The 12,672-nt window shown below is 32.3% G+C and overlaps 1 pseudogene; it reads right to left on the reverse strand.

Moving 5' to 3' along the window:
* Positions 1 to 2,131: 2,131 nt before the first annotated feature.
* Positions 2,132 to 3,815, reverse strand: LOC111630671 (annotated as a pseudogene).
* Positions 3,816 to 12,672: the final 8,857 nt, after the last annotated feature.

Below are 12,672 nucleotides of genomic sequence, written 5' to 3' on the forward strand. Positions count from 1 at the left end.
CAGTGATGGGCAAACTTTTTAAAGAGCGGGCCAAAGGAAAAGAAGAAAACTTTAGGCGGGCCAATATAATTGTAACCTAGCGCTGCATCTGAAAATCCAGGTAGCGCTATAAAAACATGTGCAGGCCGTCCGCCATATTTTTTTTTCTCTCTTTCGGCTACGCTACGCACGACGAGTGGATGTTCTGTACCGAAGCATGCTTGTAACCGATCGAGCTTTTACTCAATAAGTGTAAAACAAAATTTTGTACATGATTGTAAATAAACTTTCATGGTGAGATATAAAGCTTCGGTTATTTTATATAATCAACGAACACTCAAGTTAAGTGATGCATCAACCACTACAGCCTGTATTCCTTTTTACTCGTCAGATTAGGAATAATGTCGCGCGGGCCGGATAGAGCATTTCAGGGGCCGCATCTGGCCCGCGGGCCGTAGTTTGCCCATCACTGTGCTAGTGTATCGATTGATTAATTTTAGATACTGGCTCGCAACACTTCTGCAAACGCGGGAATGTTTCTTCCTGGTGGTGTTTTAAAAGAAAGTGACCCCTATTCGGGCGTAATTAACGCGAAGAAAACCCAGAAAACTCACCAGTCAGTCAATCGGATAACGACCGCTGTTAGAGGATCGAATCCGCTTATCCACTGGTGCACTGATGTTAAAGAAGACACATAGGTGGTTTTCCATAGAAAATTTTTTGCAGCAATCTCAATGAAGATTTGACCCCGGAACCTTCGCGGTGACTGTCTGTACTGCTCAGTCGTCTTGCCAGCTTTCAATGTATGAGAAAAACAATGGATGTAGCCTATATAATGCTCGTACAAACATTGTAGTAGCTCAGAATATACATGAAACCTGTACTTTACTAATAAAAGATAATAGGATCTCTAGATCATTTTAAGGGAAAAATGAGAAATTCTAGTCTTATATAAAATAAAATTAAAAAAATTAAAACAGCCTACGATCTAATATATGTTTAGAAATTGTCTTAGATAAAACCAATAAAAGAGAAAATGTAATAAAAAAAAAAAAAGAAAATATGTATATTTAATGTAAAGCCTTCAGTGAATTTGTAAAAGAATTTGTAACCCGAAAACACCTGCTTTAAACTGAAGACGAACATAAGTGATCGAAATGCATATTTAATAAAATAGAAAAAACAAAACAAAGGTCTCTTATTATTCAAGTATAAACATTTCAAAACGTGTGATAAGTCCTCAGACTAGAAGCAGATATAAAAGCTTGAATGATTGCTGATCCGCTAGATTTCAAGCACGTGTCGAAATAGAAAATTTGCCCACAAACTGATGTTCGGAAACTGATCCATGCGATTTTATACGATTGTGAAACGATTGCCAAAGCGAAAACTTGCGATTGCGATGCGGAACCGCATTCGCACGGCAAAGAATGATTGTAAAACAGACTTAAAAGGGCCTTTTTCCACGGCCCATTAGGTGTTTAGCTAGACCTACATTATAACTGCTGAAAAAACACTTCCCAAAACCGAAAATAGCATGGAGTGATGTCGAGCAAAGAGATGATCATTTACGTTGGACTAAACGATTGATCATTCTTTTATGGGAAATTGGCCCTATTTAGGTGTTACAAACGTGAAGAAAACTCGCCAAACACACGACTAACTGAGTGGAGAATCATGTGGGGAACCAAGAGACCTGCCATCCCAAAAACAAGACTAGTAAATTTTCCAAAAATTTTTTCTTAAAATTTATTTTTTGTATATATTATGTCATGTCTTCTATTACTGATGAATTAACGATCACATAAGGTGAAAATTTTATTGAATTTGCATTAAAAAGTTTTTATTCGTTCAACTCTGCTCCCGAAGATTAAATTTCGAATGCGCTATTGAAGTAACTACTAGTGTTCAGTGTTTCTATCTAATTGGCCACTCAACCTCGCTTTTTCTTGTAATATATTATTTAATATTGGATTAATTTATTTATTGGTCTTTTATTTCTTCTTAACAAAAATATTATATTTTAATTTTTATTGTTTATTTCGTACAATTGACTGAATTTTTATTATTCTTATTTATAAATATACAGAATAATAAAAAAAAAACAATAAAAATATCAAATTTCTTTTTATTTTCCATAAAAATCCATATAATGTTTTCAGATATGTGAATTAATTACAAAAAGGTAAATACATATCGAATAAAAATTAATACATAATGAAATTTCGAATATTGTACATCAACGCAATGAATATTTGATAAATGTTTAAAAATATAAAAGGATATATAAATTAGTTACATAGATTTACACATAGTATCATATTAATATGCAGGTATTAAAGGACAATTAAAAATAATCAAATACATTAATGTGGACTGCTGGATGGCCGAGCGATTAAGTTGTCAGCTTATCACTCTGGGAGACTTCAGAAACGTATCTGACGGGTCGAAAACCTCCAAAAATATTCGGGAAATGGCATGTCCCTCTCCAACCGGTGTGCCTTGTGGAACACACGATGAATTTGATTAAAAGGTCGTCTTAGTACCACACGGCAGAAAGAGAAACAAACGAACAAAAGAAAAAAAGATGTCGTACATTAATGAAATTTAAAACATAATACACGTCTTGAAAAGTCTGTTTAGATATTGCATATTTTAATTATATCATTTTGCTAATAAATTGTCATTGAATGTGATATGTTATGAATGAACATAACAGAATAAAAATTTACAGTGATCGAAAGTCACCGTAAAGCAAGTAAGTATGGCAACATAATTTTGTACAGTCTTGCACTATTATAGTATATTAGAAATAATATTTTGAGCATTTTTTTTCTTTATCTAAATAGTTTTTAATTATTGTCTATAATTACACAATGCTAAAAATACTATCATATATATGTATATGATAAATGCTCAAAATGTTTTACATATGAAAAATATATATGATATTTTTTAATTTAAAAATTAAAAATACGTTGAAGTGATTTATTTTACTTTAATTTTTTCTCATTTTTATTGTTCCAGATAGGAATAATATAAGACTGATAGAACAAGTGACAGAAAAGTAAAGCATATGATAGATATACAAGAAATGCTAATTCTAAAGTATTTTCTGGAGTTTCGCAATCTATTCCTCTAGAAACTGTTTTGTAAGCCCAAACTGTTATAGAGACACCGAAAATCATTTGTATAATTTGTAGAGTGGTTATAATCATTGCAATATATCGAGGAACTTGTATGCGCATTGCTCTAAATGCAAAATAAGTATACATAAACGAATGCACAAAGTAATTCATAGTAATAAACCAATGCCCCAGAGAAACTTCCCGAGCACTATTATACCAACAAAAGATGAGGGTCATGATATGATGATACCAATGAAGGAAAATCAATTTCTGTTTTCTCAATACTACAAAAAGAGTATCTCCCAGTTCTAGTACTTTAGAAGCGATAAAAAGCCAGCCCCAGAATACAGTAGGTTGTATCATTTGAGGATATTTAGCGTGACAAATTGAATAATGAATTCCAAATTCTTGAATTGTGTGAAGAAATCCAGGAAACATTCTAATGGAACCGCATATACTGAATACTGCCAAGCCCAAGTTCCACAATACCAACGGATAACGCAAATTGAAAGGTGGACGATTCTTCATAAAATATTGACAGCCAAATACTACTATGAGGTAAAGAGCCGACCAATAAAATGACTGGTGCCAGTTATGATCTAACCAATCCTTCACGTCATCTCTATTTACTAATTTCTCAAAATCGAATGGCAGAGGCATTGGCGTAGTCGTGTTTGGCATCTTCATCTTCAAAGCCAAAGACGTAAAACTGCCTGTAAGACACAAATTCATAAGTTTATTATAATTTGTATTTTTTGTTTTATAATATTTATTAAATTATTACATTTCTAATTGTAAATTAATTGCGAAAGAAATTTTTATTTAATAATTCAAACTTATATCTTTAGTGTATTATTTATTTTTCAATATATGACAATACAAAACAACTAATCAAGTTACATAAAAGTTATTTTTTTTATAATATTACGCATTTAATAAAATATTTTAAAAATAAAATTAAATTGAAAAAAGTAAAAGGAAAAATATTCTTTATTTTATTTTTCAATTAAAAAGGAAAAAGTAAATGTTAGAAAGTTTACCTTTAGAAAACTTGTTGAATTACTTTTTCCTTGTAAATATGTATTTTACAAGAATCTTAATTTAATATTCCTTGCGTGCAATCTTTTACATTTTTTTTATCTTTATTTTTGAATTAATAATAAAATAATTTATTTAAAATTGCATAGTTTATTCATTAAATCATTCTTTAATAATAGCGATTATTGTTAAAAATCTAACAGAAGGAAGTTAAGTCAATTGATAGTTTTATATCCTTGTTAAATATATATTTTTTTTCAGAATGAATTTGTATATATTTCGTTATATGCAAGTATTAAAACGAATTTATATTAACTCATATGTACCGTAGAAAAGTTGTATTTTTGGTAACATGGGATCATATCTGACAATTCTTTATATGAATATTGTATATGTTTGATATATGAAGTAGATTTTATGTTGTGTGTTATAATAAAACTAGAAATAGGAAGTAATTATTTGTGTAATTCATTTTACATTCAACTTACTATTTAGTATTAAAATAAAGAGAATTTAATACATATTATAACAGTAAAATATTTGCTACTGATTAATCAAGTATATAAGTCCAATATATATGAGTTAGCCAAATAATTTAGGAATTATCTGAATTAAACAATAAAAACCAGAATATTAAAAACTGGAATTACTCAAGAAGAAAAGTAAATATAAAAATTACATTCATTAACATTAATGCTATGAATTTACTAAATTTTAGCTTTATTCATTACACATGTTTTAATTTTAATCTGGAAATAAATATTCATTAAGTAGCATTAAAATATAGTGACTTGTAAGTGTTATCCAGTTTTTAATCNCCATTCACAGCCTGGCACACGTATTTGTAAAATCTAAGTGACTCGTACAACATGGAATTCATATAAAACGGAATTATCAACAGTGTTATAGGGGGAATCGACTGGTACTTAGAAGATTTTGGTGCTCCCATATACTGTACATGTAATTTAAAATACAGACAATAATAAAACATAAAATAAACTTTCATTTTTCGAAATGAATAACGCCAGCAAATACTTTTTCATGGTGTTCATAAAATTCACTGTATGTCAGCTCTAACATTTACCAGAAAATAGAACCTAATAAAAGACTATGTCTGATAAGATCACTGGTTAGTTTTTTCGATCTAATATCATCAATCTGAAAGCATTCATTAGTTACGCATCCAGTTTTTCTATACAATCCATTCGATTTTCAGGTATTCCATATAATTTATTACAAGAAATAAAGATATCAAGATTAGCCATTGACCTTTTTTAATCTCAAGATTTCTACTTGTCTTATTGACATGGTTATAAGTTCGCGTCAAATGCTATTTTCAAGGGCATATCATAATTTTGATTTCAATTAAGTAGAGGTTCTGAGTCCACGTCTCTTTTCGGTTTTTCACTATACAAATGCTACCTTGACATGTCAGTTTTAATCTTTCATATGTCTCGAACAATCGATTGAAAGCTGTTGTTACTTGTCTCATTGTCTATATAATTTGTAAGTCCGTCGGCAATAGTGCATAAGATTTTGTCTATATTTACTTCAGCTAATAGAATGCTATGGAATCCAGAATTTTTCCATATTTAAATCTAAATAATCAGTAAACTATTGACGGAAACTTTTCTTTGAAATTATTCGATTCTATTCTATATTACATTTTGTATATGATATTAAAATTACCGTATTTTAGGCATATAAGGCGCAACTTCAGTAAGTTGATCAACCTGTGTACCTAATTTAACTTCCCAATAAAAATGTTATTGCTTAATTAAATGAATTATTATTTTTTAAAATTATTTTTTGCTCTAGATAATCACCTTTCCATGTATTTATGTAAAATATTTTAATGGGAAATTTTAATTGTAAAATGACTTCTTTTAAACTCACGGGATTTTTTTTCTGATAAAGCTTGCATTTTAAATTTTACCTTATAAAACCAGAATATAATAAAATAAGCTTTGGGCCGAGTGCCAAAAGACGTGGCATGGCTTAAATATCAGTAAGCTTACTACTGTAAATACTATATCTTGTCTCTTAAAAACTGGTATTCTAAATAGTAGACTAAAGTTAATTTTGACTTATATTAAATTAAAAGTAAAATTATATATATATACAGAGTATATAGGCCTATTACCTATAGCCTAGGCGTTAAATAAATATAATATTAGAAATCTTACTTACTACAACGGTGAATATGCATTAAAACAATCATAAGATACAGAATTATCAGAAGAGAATCTGCATTGGTTTTAGCGGGCAAAATTTCAATAGACTTTTCACTTAAAGAAAAGGCTAATTTATAGGCTACTTTGTAAGAAAAAGGGGAGTGGAGCTTCTTGATAACGAAACAATGTACGAAATCTATATTGCGGCAGATGTAAAGTATCTTTCTCATCCCGTTTATAATCATCATAATATTATTATTATTATTACATACTATCCGAGCTGAAACCCGTGACACAAAAGAACTGGAGCATGTAAGTCACACGCTCCAGCTCTTTTCTGTCGGCTCGGTCTCCTTAACTGGAAAGTGTCAGTCTTTTGCTTCCTAGAGGACTGTAACGTCCTATAATGTTCGGATTTCAAACTCCATAAGTATAGCAATATTATTCAGGCCGAAGTTTGCAATCCATCAAGCGCTCAAAACACACCCTCAGAAGTACAATTACTGTTGTTCTGATCTGCACTGACTTGCAGATCGCTTTAAATTATATGAAAATGCTCAAAATCTCCTTAAAATTCTATTAAGAAACAATGTACGGAACTTTATCATACAAAGATTTGCTGGGTAAAAGCGCACAGTTCCATCCTTGGAAACCAGTTGGAGGGCATACTTGCTACTCACGCCTATGTAAATGCCGATATGGCATCCAGTATGCCTACTCTTTCTGTTACTCGTACTTCGCCAGAAATCGATGCTTCTTGGGAAAGAAAGCTGGAATAATGACTTCAAAAAAAGCGATTACTCACTATTTCTTTCTTTGCTTATTGGGTCGATTCGAAATTAATTATAATATGCACGTTCGACATTCTACTACTGACTCAGCACAGGAAAATGAACTTCTATTACTCAGATATAAAATCTTTAGGAACTTCTAATGTAACTGTAATAATTCTCAATCTGATATAATAGAGCATAACTTACTCGAATGCAGACTATTCAAGCTCACGTCGCAAAATAGTGACATTTCTTCTCATTCGCTTGGCCAATGCTGCTTTTGCGCTCACGTTGTAAACGACTACGTTTCGGTCTAATTGGAAAAGTTTTTGTTTAGTACTTCTGGCTGTACGGCCCATAGTCCGACGGAAGTCCAAGTCCGTAACGTTTTACCTCTTTCCTGTCTCTCTCTGTTATAATACTTGTTTCCTTTACACTCTTCGATGGTGTGATTGTGTAGGCCAAAATTAATAATAGGCCATCTCCGACAAGCTTTAGTATGGTTTTCGTTGCTATTTGTATTATATATATATGATACAAATAGTAAGTACAGTACATACTATTAATTTCACTACGTCTTCGTAATTATTCACCATATCACATTCTATATCATAAACACAAGCTGAATACTGACATTCTCTAGCACTAGTTTTCTTGGAGGTCACCTACTACGCCTACATCCAACTGGCATCGCGGCAGCAATGCAACAAGGTTAAAGAGTACGTTCAAAATTTCAACAAGTCGTTAAATAATATCTTCTATTTCTCCTGCCGTATATTTTGGCAAAACAATTCTTGATATAGAATTACAAATACGTTAATTAATATTATTCCGTCCTTGTCTTGCTGATGTTGATTTACCAAGCAAATAAAATGAATCTATTATCTCATTCTTTAAGCAACATATGCTATCAAATACTTCGCTATATTGACTCCACAGGGGTCAGCGACCCAGATAAATCCAAAAGTATAGTAAATAATACAGAATAAAAGTATTACAGAATCATTCGATTTTTCTGTTTCTGAGGAAGGCCATTCAATCTGGCTGAAAACGTTTGAAAAAGTGAATAAAAAGACTGCATTTTTAAAGGTTTTTGTGTCGAGGTTTGTGTATTATATAAGTACAGTTAGAGAAGATCATAAAAGATATTAATAAAAATAACAATATCTTTGCATGTTGCATGATGTTACATCCTTGAACCAATAACTCTTTTCTAATAAATACTTTATATGCTCTCTCAACCCTCCGCTTCTCTTCGCATTTTGCTCCGGTGGCCCTCACAAAGCTGCTAACATAAATAAATTTACTACGGTTCAACTATTATTCATACTATTTATCTCCCCTCTGTCTGCGGATAAGTCCTCCTCTAGGGATATAAAAATTTTCCTTTATCTCTTTCCTTATTTAGCTCTGCCTCCAAAAACTTATCCTCTTACCTTTGTCTCTACTCTTGCAATCTCGACATTTTATCCCTAAAATCTTATTTTTCTAAATTCTATGTCAAAATTCTATTTTTACCTTGTATGGCTTGGCTGTCCCATCTTGCAGACAGTTTGGCTGGTCTCACATCCTAAAATTCCTTTCTTATCCACCTGTTTATAAATTTTTACACTTCTAATTATTATAATAAAAGGATTTAATCAGTTTCTAACCATCTAATAAGCATCATTTTAAATTAAAAATAACCTGTTCACACTTCTCACACACATTGCTGAGTTATACACGTATCAATCTCTCTCACACCCTCACTGTTTATAATTTATCAAATTGCACTAACCTAATAAAATCACTTATAATTTTGGAATTTTTTACTATACATTTGCATGTATTGAATATTAAGTCAAACATTTCAGAAGAATAATTACTTTCAACACAGCTGTACAGCTCCTCCCATCAGAGTGTAGGTAAGTTACACATTACCGTATTTTTTGTTAAAGAAGAATAAATAAGCCTATATGAATTTAATATTTTATTAACTTTTACTTCCTCGTATATCTTCTAGGTTATATTCTAAATTATAACATAATCACAAACTTAAAAACATATTTTAACATACCTTCCCAACCCTCTCCTATAAATATTAGAATAGGAAGATACATACAAACATCAATATAACATACAAATAATTCTTTAACTGTCTATCTAATAATTTCTTCTGGTTCATCAATCCATAATACTTCCCTCCCCGTCCCTTTTGTATATTTTCGGCACCTATTTTTAAACTTTCTAACCTGAGACAAAACCAGCGCTTTCATCCAATTTCCAATGGGGTTTTCACCCTTATATCGCTTATAGGAAAAATTAATGTAGGACCTAGGACCAAATTCTATTTTGATACGTTTTCTCCAGACCTCTTATTGTTCGCTTTTATTAAAATTTTCTAAAATCCCCCTTCTCTCGGACGTCTGGGAACTTAAACACACCAAAAGAAACGTCTTTGTGTACTATTCCTTCGCTTTACGACCCACTCGCGTCGTATCTCGAGGTTGTCACTCATTTAGAACTAATGGTTCTTTATAATAGCTTTAAAGTTAAAGTTATTCACAATTATATAAAAATCGTGCTCAAACGGTCTTAATGATATAAAAATCGAATAAAAGGAGTATTTATTTGACATTTTCGATGTTTTTTATACAAAAGATAATCTACTCAAAATGCTAATGTTACTGTGAAAGACCGAAATTAGAGAATGTCGATATTCTCCGGTGAATGTCGACACATACAAAACAGTCGGTAAAAGACCGAATATTTGGTTATATTATTATACATTCGAACAATCGCCAGTGTATGTCGACAAGCACAGATAAGCTTTGGTGGAGGTCAATGTCGACAGAGAGGTGACAGTCTGTCGCCAAATTCTTCTCCGTTTCCTTCTGCTCAAATTGGTGATATCGTACAAATACAAGTTCCTGACGTCGATCGTGGCCGTACAGATGCCGAAAATGTGTTGGCGGTTGTTGTTGTTGGAATAGAAGACTCCGACTTTTATAAATTAGCAAACAAAAATGGTACCCTCAAGCAGCTTTGTACCCATGATCAGTTCGTAATTTGTAAAGAAAAGTTACTTTCCGTAGATGAGATTTCTTCTCAAGAAATATCGTTGAGAGAAACAGTTGCAGCTAATTCGAAAGTGGAGGGCAAGGCTATACACGCTGTCATTGCAAAAAAGAAGTATTCCACGAATAAATGCGGCTGTAAAAGCAAGGGACTCTTGTGCAATTCAGTGTCACAACAGTTTAAATTGTTGCAATAAATAAGATTTTATAACGTAAATCACATAATTTATGTACAAGTTTATTATTGTATTATTTTCTTTAATGATTTAGAATGTACTGTTCGTTTTAGGTTCAACAGTTTATTTATATGCGCTGCTACTTAAGCTTTCTCCTACTTTGTCATATTAAAATGTTGCATTTTCGTCTTAACGTAATAAAAATATTTTTATTCAACATTCACCATCAATGTGCGCTGATTGTCGACATTTGCCGGTGTAAGTGAGAAATATTTAGCAAATATTTCGTACTGTACATACACGAAACGACTGTGTGAATGCTGACATTTACCTGAGAATGTTGACATTCGCCAGATATCGGTCATTCACAGTAACATATACAAATGTAAGTAAATGTCAGTGCCTTTAAATAACCGATCATCTGCGGGAAAAGATAATAAAAATCTTCTCTTGTTTCCTTCCAGATGTTTCTACTGTTGTTTGCTGTTGAGTTTTCCTGTACTATAATCCGTCAGAGGAAGAGTAGAATAATCATACTGATCTTGAAGAGTGTGTATATCATATGAAACACATGGAAGGAGACATGTAAAAGTTGACATGTGAATTTGATCTCTTTTGTTTTTTCTATTTTTAAAATGCTTTTATACTATCTTTATCATAAATGATTTTATTGTTTTACTTTTTTTTTTTACAAATGTCATTACTGTAATTCTTGTGTCAACATGGATATCGTACACAAAGTAAAGAATTTACAGAGAAACAGTAAACTGTAGCATTTATCGTTTAAATTAATCGTATGAACCACTAAACAGCAAATAATTTTTTCAATGTGTTAGTGCAGTGATGGGCAAACTTTTTAAAGATCGGGCCAAAGGAAAAGAAGAAAACTTTAGGCGGGCCAATATAATTGTAACCTAGCGCTGCATCTGAAAATCCAGGTAGCGCTATAAAAACATGTGCAGGCCGTCCGCCATATTTTTTTTTCTCTCTTTCGGCTACGCTACGCACGACGAGTGGATGTTCTGTACCGAAGCATGCTTGTAACCGATCGAGCTTTTACTCAATAAGTGTAAAACAAAATTTTGTACATGATTGTAAATAAACTTTCATGGTGAGATATAAAGCTTCGGTTATTTTATATAATCAACGAACACTCAAGTTAAGTGATGCATCAACCACTACAGCCTGTATTCCTTTTTACTCGTCAGATTAGGAATAATGTCGCGCGGGCCGGATAGAGCATTTCAGGGGCCGCATCTGGCCCGCGGGCCGTAGTTTGCCCATCACTGTGCTAGTGTATCGATTGATTAATTTTAGATACTGGCTCGCAACACTTCTGCAAACGCGGGAATGTTTCTTCCTGGTGGTGTTTTAAAAGAAAGTGACCCCTATTCGGGCGTAATTAACGCGAAGAAAACCCAGAAAACTCACCAGTCAGTCAATCGGATAACGACCGCTGTTAGAGGATCGAATCCGCTTATCCACTGGTGCACTGATGTTAAAGAAGACACATAGGTGGTTTTCCATAGAAAATTTTTTGCAGCAATCTCAATGAAGATTTGACCCCGGAACCTTCGCGGTGACTGTCTGTACTGCTCAGTCGTCTTGCCAGCTTTCAATGTATGAGAAAAACAATGGATGTAGCCTATATAATGCTCGTACAAACATTGTAGTAGCTCAGAATATACATGAAACCTGTACTTTACTAATAAAAGATAATAGGATCTCTAGATCATTTTAAGGGAAAAATGAGAAATTCTAGTCTTATATAAAATAAAATTAAAAAAATTAAAACAGCCTACGATCTAATATATGTTTAGAAATTGTCTTAGATAAAACCAATAAAAGAGAAAATGTAATAAAAAAAAAAAAAAGAAAATATGTATATTTAATGTAAAGCCTTCAGTGAATTTGTAAAAGAATTTGTAACCCGAAAACACCTGCTTTAAACTGAAGACGAACATAAGTGATCGAAATGCATATTTAATAAAATAGAAAAAACAAAACAAAGGTCTCTTATTATTCAAGTATAAACATTTCAAAACGTGTGATAAGTCCTCAGACTAGAAGCAGATATAAAAGCTTGAATGATTGCTGATCCGCTAGATTTCAAGCACGTGTCGAAATAGAAAATTTGCCCACAAACTGATGTTCGGAAACTGATCCATGCGATTTTATACGATTGTGAAACGATTGCCAAAGCGAAAACTTGCGATTGCGATGCGGAACCGCATTCGCACGGCAAAGAATGATTGTAAAACAGACTTAAAAGGGCCTTTTTCCACGGCCCATTAGGTGTTTAGCTAGACCTACATTATAACTGCTGAAAAAACACTTCCCAAAACCGA

This window comes from Centruroides sculpturatus, unplaced genomic scaffold (assembly GCF_000671375.1).
Source record: "Centruroides sculpturatus isolate CEXI.00-Female unplaced genomic scaffold, Cexi_2.0 scaffold575, whole genome shotgun sequence".
In the NCBI taxonomy this organism is placed as follows: Eukaryota; Metazoa; Arthropoda; class Arachnida; order Scorpiones; family Buthidae; genus Centruroides; species Centruroides sculpturatus.